This window comes from Tenrec ecaudatus, chromosome X (assembly GCF_050624435.1).
Source record: "Tenrec ecaudatus isolate mTenEca1 chromosome X, mTenEca1.hap1, whole genome shotgun sequence".
Classification (NCBI taxonomy): domain Eukaryota; kingdom Metazoa; phylum Chordata; class Mammalia; order Afrosoricida; family Tenrecidae; genus Tenrec; species Tenrec ecaudatus.
In genome coordinates this window covers 102,859,196-102,884,223 of record NC_134548.1, presented here as the reverse complement: position 1 = coordinate 102,884,223, position 25,028 = coordinate 102,859,196, and the positions used below count along the sequence as shown (strand labels likewise).

The 25,028-nt window shown below is 38.5% G+C and overlaps 1 non-coding gene across 1 annotated transcript; it reads right to left on the bottom strand.

The window, feature by feature from the left end:
* Positions 1-7,204: 7,204 nt before the first annotated feature.
* LOC142435494 (U1 spliceosomal RNA) lies at positions 7,205-7,368 on the bottom strand. The gene has a single exon (XR_012781541.1). It is a non-coding gene; the product is annotated as a U1 spliceosomal RNA (small nuclear RNA).
* Between the last annotated feature and the right edge of the window lie 17,660 nt (positions 7,369-25,028).

The window sequence follows — 25,028 nt, the reverse complement described above, 5'->3', positions numbered from 1 at the left end:
ACCATGATTGGTAAATTGGTGACAAGGAGCTGTGGGGAAGAGGTATGTGGATAGACCTCTCTGAATGGGCCAAGAAAGTAAAGATAATTATATCTCACTTGAACGCTCACCAAAGGATTACCTCTGAAGAGGAGGACTTTAACAATCAAGTGGATAAGATAACACGCGCTGTGGAGACTGGTCCTCCTCTTTCCTCTGCCACTCCTGTTATCGCCCAATGGGCACATGGACAAAGTAGACATGGTGGCAGGGATGGAGGTTATGCATTGGCACAGCAACATAGACTTACACTCACCAAGACTGACTTGGCCACTGCCACTGCTCAGTGCCCCATTTGCCAGTGGCAGAAACCCATATTAAGTCCACGATATAGGACCATTCCTCAGGGAGATCAACCAGCAACTTGGTGGCAGGTTGATTACATAGGACCACTTCCATCATGGAGGGGGCAGCGTTTTGTTCTTACTGAAATAGACACCTACTCTGGATATGGATTTGCCTTCCCTACACGCAATGCTTCTGCCCAAACTACTATTCGTGGACTTACAGAATGCCTCATCCACCATCATGGCATCTCACATAGTATTGCTTCAGATCAAGGAACTCACTTCACAGCAAATTCAGTGTGGCAATGGGCCCATTCCCATGGAATCCACTGGTCATATCATGTTCCTCATCATCCTGAAACGGCTGGCTTGATAGAACGAAGGAATGGGGTCCTAAAGACTCAATGTCGATGCCAACTAGGTGCAACAACTTGTGGGGCTGGGACAATGTTCTCCAGGAAGCTGTATACACTCTAAACCAGCAGCCAATATATGGTGCTGTGTCTCCAATAGCCAGAATTCATGGGTTCAGGAACCAAGGAGTGGAAGCTGGAGTGGCAACACTCACTATTACTACTGGTGATCCACTTGCAGCATTTTTGCTTCCTGTCCCAGCAACCCTGTGTTCCTCAGGCCTGGAGGTCCTGGTCCCGAAGAAAGGAACTCTCCCACCTGGAAACACAGCACGGATTCCACTGAACTGGCAGCTGAGAATGCCCCCTGGCCACTTTGGAATTCTCATGTCTTTGGATCAACAGGTCAGGAAGAGTGTCACTGTACTAAGTGGTGTGATTGATCCTGATTACCAAGGAGAAATTGGACTGATTACCAAGGAGAAATTGGTGTTACATAATGGAGGTAAAGAAGAATATGTCTGGAATCCAGGAGATCCCATAGGCTGACTCTTAGGGCTACCATGCCCTGGTATTAAAGTAAATGGTAAATTACAGCAACCTAATCCTGACAGGTCTTATAATGACCCAGACCCCTCAGGAATGAAGGTCTGGGTCACCCCACCAGGTAAAAAACCGCAGTCAGCTGAGGTGCTTGCTGAGGACAAAGGTAATACCGAGTGGGCAGTAGAAGTTAGTTCTACCTATCAGTTACGACCACATGATCAATTGCAAAAGCGAGGTTTGTAATTGTCAATACATTTTCTTTTTATGTGCTTATTGCATATCTTTCCTTTGTTCGGGTATGATATATCAGATACAATTGGACTCTTCATTTATAAAGTATGATAGATGATTGATGATAAGTATAAGTCATTTCATCAATGTCTGGAAATTATATAAGTATAAATGGCTAAAGAATTGTGTACAGGTGCCAGGTTGGCAAGGGGTAGATTGAGTATAGTTAATTTATTGTGCTAGCCTGGCCAATAAACACAAAAGGGGTTAATTGAAGGGCGGAGAAATAAATGACTTGGTGAGCCTCGCTTTTCTGGTCTCTCGCTCTTTAATCATTGGACCAGTTTCCATCTGCCTTGCTTGTTCTGTGCCTCAATTTACAGGGTACTTTACCCGTGGGACGCCTCGGCTGTGGACTGTGTCACTGTAAGTTGAGGTCCCTTTAATACCACATGACTGGAATTTACATCTCTGGAGCAGGGCACTGACAGTTGGTGACCTGACTGACGGTTGGTTACCTGCCTTGCTGTTTGCTGCCTGTGCTGGGATAGCCTAGCTCTCTCAAGACTTGAAGGACTGCCAATGTCTCACAACTCTCTCACGGGAGTGAGTTCCACTTAGCCATTTGTACTGCTTTATAATTTAACAGTTCATTTCTTGTGTTATATATCTATCTTTATAAATATATATATAATTATCAGCAATCTGGTTTCATCTCTCTAGAGAACCCTGTCTAACACACCTGTCAATCAGGTCAAAGCTTGATGATCTCATTTGGAGGTGCGAAGAAGTAGCTCATTGGAGGCAGGACATATACTCACTCCTTGGACGACATTGCAGCTGACAAGACCATGGAACTATGCTAGTGCCCTGAACTGGAGGAGCCTTGTGAAGACCTTTGCCAGTGTTGAGATGCTTACAATACCACTGGATCCACGAGAATTCCCACCCATTGGCCAGTGATCATCCTGCATTTGGCATCATTGCATGTGTTTCATGAGTCTGAAGAGGACTTTATAGATTGCTATCTGACATATGGACTAATATCAGACTTATGGACTTGATCTGGACCTGGCTGTGATGTTTTCCTAATGTACAGTTACTCTTTATATAAAGCTCTTACTTATACACATATGATTATTTAAGAATTTGTTTCTCTAGTCTACCCAGACTAACACAAGTGGATCTATCAAGATAAACCTATAGACCCACAAAGGGAGTGCCTCAAGGACACACCTTTTACTTTTTACCAAAACAGTAAGAAAAAATGTGTGAAGGGAGCCCCAGCATCTCCAAAGACTCCTGTGATTACTGTTTCAGTCAGTCAGGTTTGACAGTAGGAACTTCCCTAAGTGAATGAAGACACTGGCCTGTGATGGCGCTGATTGGGGCCCATGGGTCTAGGGGCCAAGTAGCAGCACTCACTGGACAGAGGGATGGTGGGTGTGGCTGCTGTAGAAGACAGAAGAAGATCCAAATTAGTAATCATAATAGCCTGACTCATGTACCTGTTGCATTGGCTACTTAGTATGGTGTTCCTAGTGAAAGAGATGAGAACCCTACTATATGTTTGCCTATACAAGCAGAAAAATTCTAGATCAGGTGAATAACAGTCTAACTGGAAGCATCAGAATAGATAATCACAACCTCTCAATCAATGCCAGACTTTAGCCAGTTTAAAGACCCACAATTTCTTGAATAAAGGGGAGGCTGGGTTCTTTTGAGGAAGGACACCACTAACCACAAGATGTTCATATTCTTAGTCTTTCTCCTAGTCTTTTCCAAAGTTGTCAGTGGTGGCCTTTCACAAGATTGACTGTTCACCGGGGAAAAAGAACTAGTCAGACTTTGGGGGGACTACTAGGCACAGGCTTGAAATTGACATCAATTTCATTAGACACAAAACATTTTGAAGGCCCACCCAAGAGTAGGAACATATTAAGTCCAAGTTACTATAGAGTATTACCTCATGTCTGTCTCACAATGTGTCCAGTGGGTCTGTGAACCGATCTTGTAGTAATTTTCCCAGTTCCAGAATGCTTTATTGGAACAGACATACTCAGCACCTGACAGAACCCCCATATTGGATACCTGAAATGTTTAATAAGGCTATTATAGTAGGAAAAGCCAAGTGGGGGCTTGTAAGATTTCCTTTGCCTAGAAAAATAGTAAAGCAAAAGTAGTACCACATTCCTGGTGGTATTGCAGAGATCAGGGCCACCATCAAGAACTTGTAGGATGTAGGGGTTGTGATTCCCACTACATCCCCATTTAACTTGCCTATTTTATTTGTGCAAAAATAATATGGATCTTGAAGAATGCCAGTGGATTATGGTAATCTGTACCAAATGATGGCTTCAATTGAAGCTGCTGTTCCAAATGTGGCTTAAAAGCTTGAGCAAGTCTGACATATGACATGCAATATTTGCTATGCAGATATTGAAATGACCCATGACTTTTTCTCACATCCAGTTTCAAAAGACCACCAGAAGCAGTTTCCCTTCAGAAGGGAAGGGCAACACTACACTTTTATCACTCTTGCTCAAGGTTATGTTAACTCTCTGGGCTTGTGCCATAATTTAGTATCCAGGGACCTTGATCATCTTTCCCTTACATAAAAATATCACAATGGTCCATTACTTTGATGGCATTATGCTGATAGGATTTATTAAGGAAGAAATGCCAATGACTTTAGATTTACTGGTAAAATGTCTGTGTGCTAGAATGTGGAAAATTTACCACCACTAACCACCCCCCAAAAAATCAAGTGCCTTCAAATTCAGTGAAATTTCTAGGGATCCTGTGGTGTGAGGGCATGTCGAGATTGCTCTACTCAAGTGAAAGATAAGTTATTGAATCTGGCCCCTCCCACAACTAAAACGGAGGCACAACACCAGTGGACCTCTTTGGAATTTGGAGTCAATATATTCCACATTTGGGAATGCTACTCCTGTCTATCTATCAAATGACTCATAAGCTGCCAGAAAAAGAGAAGGCTATTCAAAAGGTCTAAGCTGCCATGCAAGCTGCTCTGCCACTTAGGTTATATGACACAGCTGATCCAGCAGCACTTGAGGTACCAGTGGCAGATAGAGATGCAGTTGGGAATCTTTGGCAGACCTCGATTGGCAAATTGGAACACAGACCTTTTGGATTTTTGGAGAAAGCTCTGCCATCCTTGGCAGAAAACTACTCCTCTTTCAAAAAACAACTTCTGGAATTTAGTGAAGGCTGAATGCCTTATTATGGGTCACCAAGTCACCATGAGGCCTGAGCTGCCCCTAATGAACTGTATGTTTTCTGACCCACAGACTAATAAAGTTGCATATGCTGAGTAGCACTCCATCATTAAATGGAAGGGGTATATATGAAATTGGGCTAGAGCTTGTAGCTGAAGGTACAAGCAAGCTGCATGAAGAATTGACCCAAATGCCTATCGTCTTCACTCCTGTCACACCAATCACCTCACTCCTGTCACCGTTCCCCTAGTCTGCATCTAAGACTCATTGGGAAATCCTTATTAACAGTTGACCGAGGAACAGAAAACTCATGTGCTTGTACCACTCAAAATGTAGAGCAGCATCACCACAGCCCATTTCCGGGACCTCTCTGAAAGTCAGTCGTGAAGGGAAATGCTCCCAATGGCAGAAGAGTGAGTAGTACACCTAAAGGTGTAGTGTGCTTGGAAGGAGAAATGGCCACCCGTTAGACTGTATACAGATGTATGGGCTGTTCCCAATGGCTTGGCTGAATGGTCAGGGATTTGGAAAGAACGTGATTGAAAAATCATTGACAAGGAGGTGTGGAGAAGAGATATGAGGATAAACCCCTCTGAATGGGCCCAAAAGGTAAATATATTTGTGTCTTGTGTGAATACTCACCAAAGGGTTACTTCTTCAGAGAAGGAATTTATGTGGATAGGATGGCATGTTCTATGGGAATCAATAGGTCCATGAACACAATGGCCATAGTGGAAGGGATTCTGGTTGTGCGTGAGCACAACAATCCAGACTTCCACTCACCATGGCTGACAAGATGTGTTAGTCTGGGTTGACTAGAGAAACACAATTCATAGACAGTTATATGTATATAGGAGAGAGCTTTATATACAACAGCAATTGAATATTGAGAAAAACATCCCAACCCAGTCCAGATCATGTCCAGAAGCCTGATATTAGCCCATATGTCTGATACTGTTCTATAAAGTTTTCTTCAGACTCACAAAACACATGCAATGGCTCCAAATGCAGGGAGATCACAGGCCAGTGGGTGGAAAGCCTTGTGGATCCAGTGGTGGTAGAAGCATCTCGGTGTTGGTGTGGGTCTCCACATGGCTCCTCAGCTCCAGGACTCTGGCTGCCTCAGCCTTGCTCCAGCAGACTCGTTGTTAGTAATGTCTCACAGGGAGTGAGCACGTGTCTTGCCTCCAGTGAGCTATTTATCTCCTCGGCACCTCCAAATGAGGTCTTCAAGTTGCAACCTGATGGACAGGCTAAACTCCACCCTTCACTCGTATGTCTCAAATTGACAACACATTGTGTAACTACCACACAAGTCTACTGCAACTACTAAGTGCCCAATCTGACAACGGCAGAGACCAACACTGAGTCCAAGATATGAGACCATTCCTCAGAGTGATCAAAAAGCAACTTGGTGCCAAGTTGATTACAGAGGATCACTTCATGGAAAGGGCATCATTTTAATCTTACAGGTATAGACACTTACTCTGGATGGAGATCTGCTTTTGCCAAAACTACTTTTGCAAAAACTATTTACAGAATGTCTCATGCGCCAATATGATAGCCAACCCATCCCCTCAGATAAAGGTCCTCCACAGAAAATGAATTGCAGCAATGGACCCATGCTCATGGAATCCACTAGTCTTACCAGATTCTCCATCATCCTGAAGCATCTGGCTTGATAGAACAATGAAATTGACTTATAAAATTCAGTTATGTCAGCAGCTTGATGGGAACACCTTGGAAAGTTGAGACAATTTCCTTCAGGAGCCTACATATGCTCTAAATCAGCCTCCAGTGTATGTTCCCGTCTCACCAATAGCCAGGATTCACTGGTCCGGGAATCAAGGGTTGGAAATAGGAGTGGCATTACTTGCTATTACTCTTAATGTCCCACTAATCACATTTTTGCTTGCTGCCCTTGCCTACAACCCTCTGTTCTTTGGGTCTGGAGATCTTAGTTCAAAAGGGGGAAATACTAACATATGGAGACACAGCACTGATTCCCTTGACTTGGGAGTTAAGAATGCCTCCAATCCATTTGGACTCCTCATGCCTCTGGGTAAACAGTCAAAGAAAAGGAACACGAGCATCCAGATGGATGGGTGGTAAGTGCTGCAATTCATGCGAGGGAAACATTGCTTTCCCGAGTTGTTTTCGTTCAGGCTCTGTCTCTGTGGTAGGCATAGCCCTTGGAAATCAAAGAGAGCTTGTCTGTCAGAAGAAAAAAAATATGAAGAAAATCCAGGAGATTATCAAGGAGGAAAAAAGAGGCTATATTGGCTACCGCCCAGAAGTAGCAGAGGGATTCTGAGATCATGCAGCAAAAGCAGAAAGCAGTTAATGAGGAGTCTGCAGACAAGGGAAAAATGATGTTGGATAATTTGGGAAACTTGGGTGCTACTGCCTTTGAAATGTATCATGTGCCCCAAGATCAAGATTTTGCAGACTGAACAATCATTACATATGTTATAACTTATCCTTATAAAGTGTCTATTTAATTTTTTTACAGGGGAGAGTGCGAACGCAGTCCCCCACTACCACAAATTATGCAGTCGAGTTTCCCACAGTTGGGGAAATCGCAGGGGTCAGCACATCCGGAGAGCAATGGATAAGCCTCGCCCTGGGAACACCACCTTCGTGATCATGGCATCTCCCCTGCCAGGCAAGTATTGAGAGGTCTATTTTTAAATTTCCCCTCCAATCTGATTTAGTATGATGTTTTACAACCATTCTTCAAAATATAAAACACAAAACATGCATTTTTTAAAAGTTTTAAAAAATACTGATTGGTGTGGATTGTTATTACCAAGGGGAACTTTGACTACTTTGCAGACTGGTGATAAAGAAGCGTATGTTGGGACTCTTGGAGATGCTCTAAGTCATCTCTTAGATCCACCATGTCCTGTGATGAAAGCAAATGGTCAAATGGAGCAGTCAGTATTTGACAGGACTACTAATAGCCCAGACTCTTCAGTAATGAAGTTCTGGGTCACCCCTCAGGCAAAGGACCAAGACCAGCTGAGGAACTTGCTGAAGGAAAAGGAATTAGAGAATGTGTAGTGAAAGAAAGTAACTTTAAATACACGCTGCAGAAATGAGGACTGTGAATGTTATGAGCAATCCCTATTTTTATGTATGCACTAAAAATATTGTTTTATTCACTTATAAAATATAAGATGAAAATAGAGTCAGTGAATTTTCCGTTGTAGTTGTGCTAGTTGTATAATGTTAGGCATAAGTATGATGCTATTATTGCCTGGGTGATTACGGAAGGTCAAAGAGTTGCATACAGATGTCAAGTTTACAAGGAGTGGTCTGTGATAGTTAGGAATTACGTCAATGGCATTCCTGGGTAAGGACAGGAGCACTGGACAGCCTATCGAAGAGGTCCTTTGGGGGGGAGGGTACTCTTTTGTATAAGAAAGGGATCGAGCAGAGTTGAATTCTCTTTACCCTTCTGCTAATGCTGGATCTTGCATTTGGGTCTTTGGTCTCCTGTTGCATCGCCTGCAGATTCCAGGAGCTATCCGCATTTGATGAATAGTAGATTCAATGGGCTGACTTCGGGCTCATTTTCCTCTGCATCCACCAGCCTTCTCTGAACTCTGTTCCTTGGCTTCTACAAAGCAGCAGAGATTTAACTTTACCTGGACTGGATTTCCCTAATTTACAGCTATGTAAGCCACTTCTAGATATAAATCTCTTTCTTCTATCTACAAACACACACAAGTGTCACTGATTTGACTTCTATAGAAACCCCTCCCTAACACAAGCTGCAAATAGTTGGATAAATATGCCTCCATCCATTCAGTCTTCAGTTGACATCATGTTGATTTCATGCTCTGCATTTCCTTCTAGGTTTAGATTTGAGTGGTTTGACAGGCATACTGATTTATCTTGTTTCCAAGATGTTATTTCTTAAAATTTACCCTGGTCTTCAGGAAATTTAGCCAGTGAATAATACTCACCTTTTAATTAAAAATACTCAATATAGTTTGAACCTCTGTTTCTTTCCTTCTTACTTATTTGGAATTTGGAATAGAATGATCTGGCATCAAATAGTATGAGGCTACATAAATTTACACACTTCATATTGTTGCACCTGCTTTGATGTGTCTAGGAGTTCTTGGGCATGCGAACGGAGGAGTAAGCTAACTAACCACAACAGCTAGTGGAAAGCAGTTTATTTAGAAAGGGTGGGGTGGGGTGAATTGTTCCTGAAACAGTTTTGTCTATTTTTAAAAATAATTTTTCAAATCAGATTTGGGCTCTTTGGGGCTGTCTGGGAGTCCAGGTTATGGACGTACCAGTCCCGAGTCTGGTCACGTTCCTCGTGTTCAATTAAAAAGCAGCTAGCATTCTGTCCACACTGGGGTCTGCATGAGTATGGAGAGGGAAGGAAGGAGGCAATGGGCCAGCAAAGAGAGTCATGAGTTTGTTGACTTTGTAGTTTAAAATCAGTGTCGGGGGCTGGAGCTTGCTGACTTAAGATTTACAATTACGTCAAAATCACCCCTCCCGATGTCCTGTCAATCCCAGTGCTTTCTGCTGGGCCTCTCATTTTTTCCCTGTCTGCCAGTGGGCTATCTCTTGTCTCTCAATATCTTCTCAGTAAGGATGCACTCTATTAAGAGGTTTGTTTTTATTGGGGTTTTTTTTCCTGATAAAATGCTGAGTAAAATGTGAAAAAACCTTTTGGCAAAGTCTCAAACTTTTGCATGACAAAAATTGTGCCTGCTTATGATCTATTCTTTTGCAACCTATAGAAAATGTGGTCTGGGTTTAAATCATAGATTTCCAATTATTTACTATAATTAAAGTCCTAAGCTTAGCAGCCACTATTTGAACCAAGCTTCTACACTGGTATGAATTGCATTTTGCTTACTCTTATCAAAGAAATAACTTAAAACTTTCATAACCATTCATATTTGATCTGAATGATTTGAGTGTGTATAGACAGTAGACAAAAAATCAAAACAAAACCTAATCAAGTTTATTAAATTCTGTCCATTAACTTTTCCTTTTTGGAATATACTATGCACTCATTTGGTTTCATTATAATTACTCACATCAATATAGCTAGATTTTGCTTTAATTGTAATATGCCAGATGAAAATGAAGGGCTCATTGACTTTGCAAAAGGTATTTCAAAATTAACACACATTTTCTCTTTTTTCTTCATAAAATTAATTTTCTCCCATGTTGAAACAGCAGCATTTCCAACATAAGATGTGCAGTCAATGAAACCAATGATCAATACATTTGCATTCAAACAACATGTTTCTAGTTTTGCCATTTAAAATGTATACTTGTTGATAATATAACTGCAGTTACAAAATAAATTGAAAATCAAGGGTAAATTCCTATTTGTGTCATCCATGCTATATTTTTCTAAGTATTATAGCTGAGAAACACAAGAAAATCGCTGCAGGAACACTTTTGGATTATATGAATCCAAATAGTAGAGGGTGTTTTGTTTTTGAAAGTGTGTCTACACTTTTAACTGCCTTTCGCTCCTAAGCTAGATTTAGGAAATTTGTATCTGACTATAATTTCCTTCTTTAAAGTACAGCAATCAACATCTTGACAGTAATTGAAACTTGATTTGCAATTGGTGTCTTTTTAAAGGAGATATGGCATTACTTGGTTTCTTTTTTTCTCTCCTTCCTTCCTGATTTTCTTCTTTTTATTATTATGGATATCCCTACAGTCTATGTGCTTCTTATATATACATATACATATTTTGTTGTTGTTGTTGAGGAGATACATAAAGCTCACACACCAATTTAACAACATCTACATGAGAAAATATGGGACAGTGATTGCACTATATGAGTTGTGAAGCATCTTCACCCTCCTTTTGAAGTTGTTTCTCTCCTATTAACGTACATTCTCTGCTACGATTTGTGTTTAAGTTTTCAAATTACTGTTGTCCATTTGATTCCATATTGACAGATCTTGAAAGAGGACAATGCTCAAGGCAAACATTATTTCCTAGGTAAGCCAAACTACTGTTTTGTTTTAAGAAAAAAATCAAGGAATATTTTTGGATTAAGGTTTAAAGAATGTCGCAGGGCAATATTTTCAGGCATTCATTTGGCCTCCATGTTCCATCCACCATAGGTTCCATGAAATATTTAAATTCGGTTCAAAATTTTCCTCTTTTGATCAGGTTTCTTTTAGAGACTATTTCACTAAAATTTTCAGTAATGGTCACTCAATTACTTGTCTGTCAGTTTGTTGTATTATGGTGGTTCATATGTGGTCAGGACCTATGAACACTGATATTGCAAATACAAGTTTGTCACCCACGATGGAGCTTCCAGATTAAGAAATATTGGGTAGGGAGGCATGGCAATCTACTTCTAAAAAAAAATTGAACAGTGAAAACTTTATGAATAGCAGTGGAACAATATCTGATAGAGTGCTGGAAAATAATCCCTGTGAATTGGAATGCACTCTAAAATATGACTGGAAGGGCAGCTAGTATAACTATTATTAAGATGTATGCACCAAACATTAATACAAAAATTGAATGGATTGAATAGTTTAAGACAAATTCTGATATCTGGAAAGGATCAAATATGCAATCAAGATGTGTTAATGGTTACTAGTAATGGGAATGTGAAAGGTAAAAAAGATTAGTTAATAGAAAATATGGTTTTGGTGATAGAAAAGATAATAAAGACTGCATAATAACTGTAAGACTAATTTCAAATACAATCCTACTCAATAGCATAAAATAATATAAAAGGATATTTGGATCTCACTAAATAAAATACACAGAAATCAAATCTATTACGTATGTAGAAATAGACTATGGATAAATACAAAATCATCAGAAAAGGCTAAGGGTCAACTTTGAAACAAATTCTTATATGCAAGTTCAATGAGAAGGTATAAAAACAATCTATAAGTGCCAAAATATGACCTTGAGCATATTCCACATGATTGTAGTTACCATAATAAGACTAGATTAGTACATTAACAGTAATGAAAAAACCCAGAGGCATTGTAGAATGATATCAATGATATCATATGCAAAATATTCACTGCCATCAGGTCGATTCTGACTCATAGCAACCTTATAGAACAGAGTAGAATTACTGTGAGTTTGTGAGGCTGTGAATCTTTATGAGAGCAGAAAACCTCATCTTTCTCACTTAGGGTGACTGGTGCTTTCAAACTGTTAACCTTGAGGTTAACCTGCCAACACGTAACCTACTACACCATCAGTGTACCATGAAAAGAGCTATAAGTAATTTTAAAACAAGGAAAGAAAGAAAATAGCAAAATGGATATCAAAAGCAACTCTGACATTTGCTTTTGAGTGCACCTTGACTAAGGTGAATGGAATAAAAGGTAAGGAAAAGAGATGGCCAGAATACTTCAAAGGCTGGCTTGAAAAGACAAAGTAAAATAATATATGAACAAAGACCAGGAGTTAGACAACTAAAAGAGAAGAGCACACAAAACATTTCTCAGGCTGACAACCCTGTAAAGGGGGGGGGGGGTAATCTGCCTTGAGTTGTATGCTATCAGATCTTATAGGGATCAAGAGGCAGTTGTGGGAATAGACCAAGGGACTCTTGCATACTTTAAATCAGGAAAGATGTAGGTCAGGGTTGTATTCTCTCACTATACTTGTTCAATCTGTATACTGAACAAATAATCAGATAAGCTGGATTCTATGAAGAAGTAGTCAACTTCAGGATTGGAGGACGACTTATTAACAACCTGTGATCTGCAGATGACACAACCTTGCTTGCTGAAAGTGAGGGACGCTTGCAGCACTTGCTGATGAAGATCAAGGCCTGCAGGGTTCAATATGGATTACAACTCAATGTGAAGAAAACCCAAATGCTCACAACTGGACCAGTAGGTAAACATCATGAAAAAACAGAGACTAGGTTGAAGTTGTCAAGGATTTTGTCTTGCTTGGATCCACAATCAATACTATGCATTTGATGATCACAAATTGAGTGTAGCAGGGTGTATTCTTTCACCAGATTTTCTCTATCTGTATGTTCAACAGAGAGTCCACGTTGAACTCTATGAAGAGCGCTGCATCAGTATCAGCGAAAGGCTCATCAACCCCTCCAGTGTGCAGATGGCACAACCTTACTTGCTGAAAGTCTAAAGAACTTGAAGCATTACTTATGTAAATCAAAGAAGAGTCTCCAACACTCAAAGAATATGGCCTTTAAGTTCTCTTTAAATGGCTTAAAAAACGTCAGACAGTGTAGGCATGACAAAATAATAATAATTTATAAATTATAAAGGGTCCATGAGGCACAGAGGGTGGGGGAGGTAGGGGGAAAATGAGGAGCTGCTACCAAAGGCTCAAGTAGAAAGAAAGTGTTTTGAGAATGGTGATGGTAGCATATGTACAACTGTGCTGACACAATGCATGAATGTTTGGATTGTGATAAGAGTTGAACGAGCCCCCAATAAAATGATTTTTTTTAAAGTATAGATGTTACTTCGAAGATCAAGTTGTTCCTCTTCCAAGCCTTGACATTTCCGATTGTCTCAGATACATGGGAACGCTGGATAAAAAACTGTCCAAACAAATCTGTATTGGAATATGTATAGTGAGAATGCTATTTAGAAATGAAGGTGCAATTTGTCTCATAAACTGTGGACCTGTTATCAGTAAGGCCCAATCTCTGAAGAGGACATTATCCTTGGCAGAGTAGAGCATCAGTGCAAAAGGAAATCGTTAATGAAGTGCATTGATGCAGGGGAGCTACAATGGAATAATGTAAGATGGTACAATACTGGACTTTTGAGGGGTTTTTTTTGTACATGGGGTTGCTGTGAGTTGGAGCTAAAAAGAACATGGAAACTATTTTAAGAAAACTAAGAGGAATGGAAAAATAAAATGGAAAAGAATGTATAGTCACTATATCAAAAGTAATAAAAATAAATCAACATTCAACTATTTCTGAAGGTAAAATGTGATACAGAGCTAATGATATTGACTCAAGAAGTTGAAGTTGCACTGAAGGTATTTGCAAAAAATAAGGCTCCAGACATTGATCAAATATGAACTGAGATATTTCAACAATGGATGTCATCAATATTGGGATCACTCTCCTAGTGTCTTAGAGTGGGTTCGCTAGAGAAGGAAAAAGAATCCCCTTCATCTAAAAGTGAAATGCATATTTTTAAAATGTCTCACACAATTGTAGATGTGGGTAAGGCCAGACCAGTTTCATGTGTGTCAGTAGGTGTTAAGCTAGTCTTCTGACTGGTGAGACTTTAGGGGATTTTGAATGTAGAACGGGCAGGAACACACATCCTGCAGAGACAGGTGAAGGCAATGTCAGCAGGTTAGGCTTGTGACCTGAAAGGTGAATGAATCTAAAGTTGGCAACTCAGATGGCAGGCTGCTGATGGATCCTGGAGTCAGCAAGCAAGATCGAAGGTCCTTGGTTCACATCCAAAGAGAACAAACAAGATTCAGGATTCAGACCTAGCAAAGAACAAGCAAGCTTCTCCACATCAGCCCATACATATGAATCATGTCACTCCCTCAAGGAAATGTTCTTTCAATTTATATCGGGGCTATGTGGCCTGAATAAGCATTACACCTTAATCTTCTTTCCACTGGTTGGCTACTCATGGCAGATTCCATTTTGGAGGTAAACAAACTGTGTTATGTAACACGGGCACTGTTTTTGTTACTGGTCGATGCCCCCGAGTCTGTTCCAACTAACAGCCACCATAGGAACTGCAGAACGAAACACCACCTGGTCCTATACCAACCAAGTCTAGTTATACTTGAGCTCATGGTGGCAGCCACTGTGTCAATCCACCTTGCCAGATGTCTTCCTCTTTTTCAGCGTCCTTCCAAATTTATCCAGCATGATATCTTTTCCTAGGGACTTAGCTCTGATAACATGCTGAAAGTACATGCAATTATGTCTCACCATTCTCATATGTAGGGAACACTTGGGCTGTGCTTCTTCCAAGACAGACTTATTTGTTCTTTTGACCGTCCGAGGTGCTTTCAATATTTCCCCCTAGCACCAGGATTCAAACGCATCAATTCCTTAAAGCCTTCCTTATTCAATGTCCACCTTTCACCTGCATATGAGATGACCGAAAATATCATGGCTTGCCCCAGGCACACCTTATGTCTCAAGGTGACAGATGTCCTTACGATTCAACATTTTAAAGAGTTCGTGTGGAACAGATTTGAGCAATGCAACGGATCATATGATTTCTTGAGTGTTGATTGTCAATCCAAGAAAGATGACATCATTGACAGCATCAATGCTTTCTGTTTATCATGTTGCTATTACCTATTGGCCCGCAACTTTCTGCAGCGGAGTCAATCTCAACTCAGCACGGCCTGGAGCACAGGATAGTTCTGCGCCTGTGGGCTTGTGAGACTAACTCTCTACAAGAGTAGGAAGCCCCCTTTCTCCACAGAACTGCAGGAGGTTTCCACAACCACTATGCAGCCAGGGCTCCCGTCCTATGGGTCAGGTTCTGAGGGTTTTTGACTTTCTTTACATTGAATTGTAACTCATATTAAAGGCTAAAGTCCTTGATATTCACCAGTAGGCTTTTAAAGTTCTGTTAATTTTCACTAAGCGAATTTGTATCATCTATATGTCACAGATCGTTAATAAGCTTCCTCCAATCCTGATGCAGTAGTCTTGTTCACATAGTCCAGCTTTTGTGATTTGTTCAACCATCAGATTAAATAAGTAAATTGAAAAGATACAGTCTTGATGAACACCTTTCTTGATTTTACACCATGCAGTCTTCCCTTGCTTTGTTTGCATGACTATCTCTTGACCTATATGCAGGTTTAGCATGAGCACGATGATGTGTTCAGGAAATAGGGGGTGACTAGACTACCTAGAATGCTAATCCACCCACAGTGACACAAAGCCTAAATATAAAAATAATCTATGCCATGGATTATGGAAGACCCGACCAATGAACTGGAACACATCTGTGTTAGGCTGCAGTGTCTATAGAAACAAATCCAGTGACCAAACATACATGTATAAGAAGTAACTTTATATCCAGAAGTACTTTTATATAAAGAAGACATCGCAGCCCAGTTCAGATCAAGTCCATAAGCGCAATGCTAGTTCCTAAGTCCCTCCTCAGACTCATATTACTGCAGCGGTAACACAGAGGAGTGAAGCAGGATGCAGGAGGATCAGCGGCTGGTGGTTGCAGAGTTACATAGATTCAAGGTCAGTGGGAACATGGCAGATCTGCCACAGTTTTCAGGCTCTGTGGCCCACTTGGTACCACCACTGGAGGCAGAGTCCCAGCAGGCAGGAAGAGGAAGGTATGAGAAGTGGAGAGGGGTGTTCCTAGTTTCCCAGTTTATAAGAAGACCATATCTACAAGGAGGCATCATCAGACTGTGAATTGATTGACAATTTCAAATTGGCATAAAATCCTCAAAATGTCAGAACATTCAAAATTGTCCTCATTTCAAAGAAAAGTGATTCAACATTATGCAGAAATTACTGAACTACGTTAATATCACACGCAGGTAAATTTTTGTTGAAGGGATATCAAAAGTGGTTTTAACAGAACTTTGGCAGGGAACTGCAAAAATTCAAGCTGAATTCAGAAGAGGCCTAGAACAAGGGATATCATTGTTGATGGCTGATGGATTTTGAGTGACAGCAGGGAGTACTAGGGAAATATTATGTGCATTTTATTGATCATGCAAATATATTCCACTGTTGTATTATAACAAATTATGGATACTATTGTGGAAATGTGAATTACAAAATAACTGTTCTCTGCAACATCAGGTTTGGAGAAACACTCAATTACAACTCATGAATTGCTTTATGTCAAAGGATCTCATTATCTCTAAGATCCCTCAAATATAAGTTTCATAAAGACACAACTTTTTTGCCTTTTGTCTTCTTATATACTCATGTTGCTTGCACTTAGAGGAGTCTGTCATGGTGCAGATGCCCAGTAACTATTGATCGAATGAATATGGCACTCTGCATGGCTATTCTTTCATTGTATTCTACAACAGGTAAAAATAGTAGCTAAAGTAGTAAATGTAACTTAGGTGTGATGTAATATATGAATATTTATTTCCTCTCGTCCGATGCTCACTTTTCCAGCAGCCACAAATGCAATAGTTACTGTGGTGCCCCCATAGATTTATGCCTAAGGATTTATGTCTCCTCCCTTTATGTTCTTACAAAATAATCATACTGTAAAAGAGTCACTATACCCAGAAATCTTAGTTTCTAGTCACACAAAATTTTGGCTTAGACTCTTAACCATTTTGTAAATCTTCTACCCCCACCCCCTTTGTTGGTATCTCTTTAGATTAATTTAAGCATAAATTTATTCATTTATCCATTCATTCAACAAACATTTATGGAAAGTCATTTTGTGTAAGAGATTAAGTTGAAAAGTGTGACTTTTATTACATTACAAAATTTCTAAAATTCTCTTTCTTTGCAATTATCTCAAGATACAGACATTTAAAATAATTGTTTAATCATTTATAATTTTTATTATTTTAAACCCATATGAAAAACCAGTTATCATCTTTATATAGGTTGCTTACATTCCTACTTTTATTAATTCCTTTTTAATCAGGAGAACACAAACTAATTAAACTATTTCAACTTTATCCAATAACAAGGCCTAAATCTTGATTTTAGTATATGGTAGAGTTTTCTTACTGGGTTTATTAGATATGTGATTCTAAGATATCTAATTATCATACAAGTGTTTTAAGCACCCTACTACAAGTAGATTTTAATACTGTAATATATTTCTTGAAAGCATATTTATTTATTTATTCATCTATTTAATTTATTACCTCACCTCTGGGTAGTATAGAAATATTGCTATTTTCTAAAATATTTCTCTTGATTCTGAATAGAAAATGTTTATAATTTTGAATAGTTTTATAGCATGAAAAGGAAATCATAAGATGTTATATATAATAATTTCCTGTATTTTTAAAAATAAAGATGGATGATTGACATGGTTCATCAATGACCTACAGACGCTTTCTTTATACTTTAATAGTTGCACCTTGAGGTCCTTATTTTATGTCACTTATTGCACTGAGCTTGTCAATTCAAATTGAGCTATTATATCTCAGAATGTAACATTACAGCATGTTTTCTCTGTAACCACAGCTTACTGCTCCCATCTACATCATGTTGCTTGAGTTTAAACCTCAATGGAATTTTGGTATTCATGCTATTGCTAGGATAGGTCAACTATTCTGTAATTGGTTTAGTCATGAGACCGGACTCCCATTTGATGCTGTTTATTCTTTTAGCTTCTGATGCAATGATCGTGAAAAGACAGATTTTCCCCCTTACACTAAACAAGAGCAAAAACATTATTTAAAAAAATCCCACTAAATATATAGTATTTTAGGTACTTGTCTTGAAAATTAATTTGGAAAGCCTATGAGAAGGGCACAATATTTTGGAAAACTTGATGATCATGCATGAAAATGATTATGATTCACAAATTGAGCTCTTTGGTTTTTAAATTAAGTTTATACATAGTGTTTATTGCCAATAATTAGTGCATAACTACTTTAGTTGAGTGAGAGATGAAGCAGTGATTAGGATACATATTTGACAATTAATATAAGAATCAACTATACCTGCAATTAACTATGAATCAACACCAAAACAGAAGTGATATAAAAAAGCATTTAGAAGTTTAAAGAAACCCATAAAGTCAAAAGCTAATTTCTGCTTAAGAAGCAATAGGCATGGAGGAAATGGCACTTTAATTTGATTTTGACATTTCAGTGGGTGTCAAGAGCAATCTATATGAAAATTGATGTGAACAACATCACAGAAATGAAAAAGTACAGGACATATCCTGGAAGCAATGGCTAAAAGTAAGATAGTCTTAGATTGTTGAGTACTTATTTGAAAGTACACCTTACCAATTATGTCATCATATTTTGGCATTTCTTCATTTTTAATTATGCTAAGGCTCTAATGCTGGAACTTGTGTGGGTAAGTGCTTTTCCTTTTAAAATAGTTTTATTGGCACATAGTTCACATCTAATACAATTGAATAGTTCAGGCATATTATGAAGAGTTCTGCCATCATCATTATAATCAATTTCAGAGTATTTCCTTCTTTCTTATACTCATTGTTGTTAGCTCCAAATTGCCCGCTGATCTATGGTGCCCTGTCCCTAGGTAATTATTAGTCCAACTACTGCCTCTACAAATTTATCTATACTGGATTTCATATGCAAAAAAACATGTAAAACAATAGTAGGAAACAGAAAAACAAACAAACAAAACGACAACAATGACAAAACAAACACCTTCAAATGAGAAAAGTATTAAAAATTGAAAAAGCTCTATGATGGATCAAACATAAAATCAAATGATAAGATGTTGCATTTTAACCTAACTACATCTGTCATATCAACTTTCTCTGTCTGACAGCCAGGGTATTCACATCCCTGGACTACAGGCAGAGGGATTTCACTGGAGGCTTAGTCCCTATGGGGATCTTGCAAACGGATTTTGGGTCTCCACTCTCATTCATAGCCTTCCACAAACCAGTATATACAATTTAAACTCTGACACCGTTCTCTCCTCTGAATTTTAATTTTGTTATTTACAATCCTTTGGTCACACACACATTCATCCAGGGGGAAGAACAACAGAAAATAATAGAGGGGAAGGGAGATTGCGGTCGGTGTGAGGTTTGAAAATAATTAACAATCTACAAATATCAAGGGGCCACAGTGTTGGGGGGGTGGGGGAGGAGGGAAAAGGAAAAAAAGGAGCTGATCCCAAAGCCTCAATGGAAAGTAAATGTCTAGAAAAGAATGATATATGTACTAATATGCCAGATACAATTGATGTTTGGATTGTAACAAGAGTTGTAAGATCTCCCAATAAAATTATTAAATAAATTTTTAAAAAGGTTGAACCATGCTTGCCTAACAGGTGTCATAAAAAAGCAAAGACAGAATAAAATAGTGAATATATTGTAGCCGCAGGCTACTATTCAATTACTTGGCCAGCCAAATAAAAGAGGATCATATTTTTACTCCCACCAAAGAAAAGTGACACCACAGACTGTGTAAAGTATCAAGTACTAACCAAGAAAACAAAAATTCACTGGCAAAGAGTTGATACCTAATCATAATGACTCTATTATACAGAGTAGAACTGTCCCTGTGAGTTTCTAAGACTGTAACTGTTTATGGTATTGGCTGCTGGTTTTGAACTACAAACTTTGTGGATTGCAGTCCAATGCTTAAGCACTATGCCACCAGGGGTCTTATCAAATAATATAACATAATTTAAAAATTATGAAATTTTGATGAAGGTAATTAAAAAAACTATTGTAGCCACATATTGCAAGGAGTTACCATAAATTCAAATCAGATTCAAATTAGCACCTGGAAGGAGGTAGGCCATTGTGGACATCAAATGGACCTTTGCTGAAAACTGGTAGTACCAGAAAGATGTTGACTTGTGGCTTTGGCTGTTCAAAGGCATTAAACTATGTGGATTATGAAAATGTGGATAATATTGTAAATAAAGGTTATTCTAGAACAACTCCCTATGTTCAGGCAAGATTTGAATATACACAAGAGGCAGTCCATTGAACAAAACAAGGAAATATTGAGTGGTTGAAATCAGGAAAGCTGTGCACCGATGTGTGCTTTCATCATACGTATTAAATCTGTATGCTGAGCAAATATCAATAAGAACTCAGCATCAAGATTAGAGGAAGGCTAAAATATGTTGATATAATCTTGCCTTCAGAGATGAGAGAACTTGTATCACTAATAAAGTTTAATGAGTACACCCTTCAGTATGGTTTACAACTCAATGCTAATAAAATAGAAAATCCTTACAATAGTACCAGTAGATATGTCAAATTTAGAAAAGATTTGATTAAACTTGAATTTACAATCAACCCTCAAGGAAGCAGGAGTCAATAAATAAAATGAATTATTATATGGGGCAAAACCTGTTACACAAGATCTTTTTAAATTGTCAAAAAGGAAATATATAAAATTGAGGACTAAGGTGGATTTAACCCAAGTCGTAGTATTTTCAAGGAGCTCTAGTGGCATAGTGGTGACATATTGGGCTTCTCATGGCGAGATCAGAAATTTGAAACCAATAGCCACTCTACTGGAGACAGACAATTCTCATCAAGAGATCTAGTCGAGGAAACGCACAGGGAAATTTTATCCTATCTGATAGGGTTGCTAAGAGTTGCCATTGCCTCGATGGCAGTGACTTTGGTTTTATGGTATTTCTGATCACCTCATATACGTATGACAGTTGGATAATAAATAAAGAAGACAGGATAAGAAGTGATGCATTTAAATTATGGTGTTGGCAAGGAATATTGAAAGTATCATGAACTGTCAGAAGAAGCAAATATGTTTTGGAGGGATTAAAGCCAGAATTCTCCTTAGAAGAAAGAATGGTGAAACTTTGTCACATGTAGTTTAAAAGAGATATATTATCAGGAATGACCAGTCTCTTGAGAAGTACATAACGCTTGGTAAATTATAGTGTTAGCAAAACACAGGAAAAACCTCAAAGTGATAGATTGCAACAAAGGACTCAAGCATAATAATCATTGTGAGGGTCATTCAGTATGATGCATAGTTTTTATTTTCTTCTGTTGTATGTTGAGTTGTTATGAGGTAGAACCAACTCAGCACCTAAGAACAATCACCCACGTGGAAAAATCTTCAAAATCATACCAAGACTGGTGGAACCTCTGAGACTGTTTCAATTAGTCATACTTCAGGTCTGGAAATGAACTCAATTAGAAGAATTCATTTTAAGCCAAGTAATAGGAAGAAAGGGGGAATAATAACACTACTGAGATACTACTGAGACAGGTATGTATAGCTTAGACTAAACAAACATTTTCTATAAAAAGGTAGCATTTTTCTAAAGATAGAATTTCAGAAGGATTAAACAGGAAATATATTGTGAAGATTGCAATTAGTGTCATGAATCAAATTGTCTATGACTTGTTGAATGGAAAACAGATCTTCTTTGTTGTGATAATTACATAATCTGGTGTCAATTTGGGACTTGAGAGAATTAAGAGTGAAGGGGTGGAGTCTAGTTGGTCAATTGGGTCATAGCCAATGAGGCCTTTGTGTGGGCATGGCCTTCTACTGAGAATTCTGGGAAATCCGGTATTTCCTCCTTGGATGTGGAAAACACCTCTCTCTCTCTGCTCACTCCCTGGGAGACATTGCAGCGACAAAACACAAGGAAGTATGCTAGTGCCCTGAGCTGGAGAAGCCATATGGACTTACCCTGATGCAGTCCTGGGTGCTGGAGAAGCCACGTGGAGACCCTTGCCAGCACTGAGATGCTTACAATGCCACTGAATCCAAATACTTTCTACCCACTGGCCTGTGATCATCCTGAATTCAGTGTCATTGCATGTGTGTCATGAGTCTAAAGAGGACTTTATAGATTGGTATAGGACATATGAGCTAACATCAGATTTATGGGCTTGAATGGGACTGGATTGAGAAGCTTTCCTTTTATACAATCACCCTTTATATAAAACTCTCTCCTATACACACACGTGTTTATGAATTTGTCTCTCTAGTCTACCCAGACTAACATACCTTTAAACTTTAAATTGAAAGATAAAATGAATTCACATTAATAAGTTAAAAAGAACCTGAAAGGATATTACTACAAAATCATAAAAATGTTTATTTAACAAAAATATCAAAATGTGAGGTTACTGTTGTTCACCATATCTCCCCTAATTTCTGTCCCTCTCTTTCCCAAGATATTCTTTCTTTAATTTATACCACCTCTAAATGGCAGTTTTCTTATCCTTAAGAGCCTCAAATTGTGTTCCTTTTTAATGTTCTTTGAAGTTGGGTAACACAAAAGTCTGAAGGACTAACATAAGGGTTGTGGTTATGGTCAGGTTTCCTAACAAAATTTTTGTAGAACACTCCTTGCTCCCCTCAAAGAATGAACAGATGCATTGTCACGATGGGAAAATACAAATCTCGTAGCCCTTTTCTCCCCAATGCAGTTTTCAATTCTCTTAAAACAAGGGAGTATTCACTGAAATATATAGAATTCAGCAACATTTCAACAAGAAGAAAGCAAATAATATAATTAAAAGGTATACAAAGGATATGAACAGAGAATTCACTAGAGAAGAGACTAGAATGACAAACAAACATATGTGGGAAAGGTCACAATGACTAGTCATTTGGAGATGCAAACAAAATGATGAGATCCCACCTTACAGCCACAATGACATTCTGGAGCGAGTGTGGAGAGATTAGAACTCTTATACACTGTTGATGGGATTTTAAACATACAAACATCATGGAGAGTGATGTTGGGCTATCTGAAACAAGTAGGAATAGAAATACCATATGACCCAGCACTACCTCTGTTGGGCACATACCCGAATGAATCAAGAGAAATACCAGAACAGACATATGCTCCCCCATGCTTATAGCAGCAGAGTCCACAGTTGCATCAATCTTGAAATAACCCAAATTCCCATCAGTAGATGAACTATGGTACAGAATAATATACATCCAATGGAATAATATACATCCATGAAAAATGATATTCAAATCACAAATGACTCATGGCATGGAAGGAACTGGAAACCATTTTGCTGAGACAAGTTACTTGATCACAAAAGACCAAATATTGTAAGAGTCTCCTACTATAAGAATACAAACAAGATAAATCAAAAAGTCTTTACTAGCTCTGTGATCCTCTTGTGTCTTTTGGGAAAGTTGATCAAGCTTACATTTTGGTCAGTCCTAGAAAGCAGTCAACATTACCATCTAAACTTACCTCTTTCCCTTGAATTTAACTGGACCAGGAGAGCTCTTGGAAAGGCCCTGTTTTGACAGGCCTTTTTTGAAGACACTCTAATGAGAATAAGAAGAGTTTACTACTGGGAGAATTAGTCTACAGCCATCCGCTGATCACAGTTACATATTCAAACATATTGGTTTGGGGAAATCCCTGCATATATGAAATGGAACCCTAGTAGCAACATTTACTTATCTATCTATCATCCATCTATCTATCTATTAATTTATCATTGTATTGCTAAACAAGATGGTAAAAATATAACTAAAAATAAAAGGCTGTAACGGTTTATTATTATTTTAAAGAAGTAGCATATACCGTAAATGGCCATTGAGGTCTGTGATCTTCGGTAGCCAGTCAATTTGAACATCAGAGAACACATCATATATAACAAACATGAATGATTCTTGTAGTGTCAGCTAGTTCCATTCAAATACACTATCCAAATTAAAGGAATTATTATTCTTGGTTCTTTCCTTTGCATATATAGAAGACTAGTACAAAATTACAATTTATTTTATTAATAAACAACACCTATGGATTGGAAAAAGGTTTGATGAAAGAAAGGAAATATCATATCTGTTAACATTCCTCATTAAGTACAAACTTTATTAGAAAGTAATTCATAGGAAAATAATGTTAAGGATATATAAAATACTTTGGTGATATATTAAATCAAGGTATTATCTCCATCTTGTTTAAAACTCCTCTAATTGCCTAAATTGTTTGAGCATAGCTATAATCTATGCTTCTTCTAAAAGAAAACATGGATTAATGGGGAAATAGATCTATGTGTTTGTATTTATAATTTTAGTATTAAGGTAGCAGATGGACATTGGGTCTCCACTCAAGTACTCCCTCAATACAAGAAAACTTTGCTCGACTAAACAGATATTTCATGATACCCACTGTCCCAACACAATCACTGAAGACAAATGTGTGCATAAGCAAACGTGAAGAAAGCTGATGGTGCCCGCTTATCAAAACATATAATGCCTGGGGTATTAAAGGATTGAAAGTAAACAAGCAGTCATCTAGCTGAGAAGCAACAAAGCCCACATGGAAGAACACCAACCTGTGTGATCACAGAGTGTTGAAAGCATAAGGTAGCAGACACCAAAGAACAAAAATCATCATTGTGTGCTCACCTTCCCCATACAAATGCTGAAGACAAATGTGTGCATAAGCAAGTGTGGTGAAGAAAGCTGATGGTGCTGTCTATTGAGAGATATAGCGTCTGGGGTCTTAATGGCTTGAAGTTAAAAAAGTGGCCATCTAGCCCAGAAACAAAGCCCACATGGAAGAAGCACACCAGTCTGTGTGATCATGAGGTGTCAAAGGGATCAGGTATCAAGTACCAAAGAACAAAAAAATCACATCATCTTGAATGAGGGGGAGTGTGGGGTGGGGGCACAAGGCCCATCTGTAGGTAATTATACATCCCTTTGCAGATGG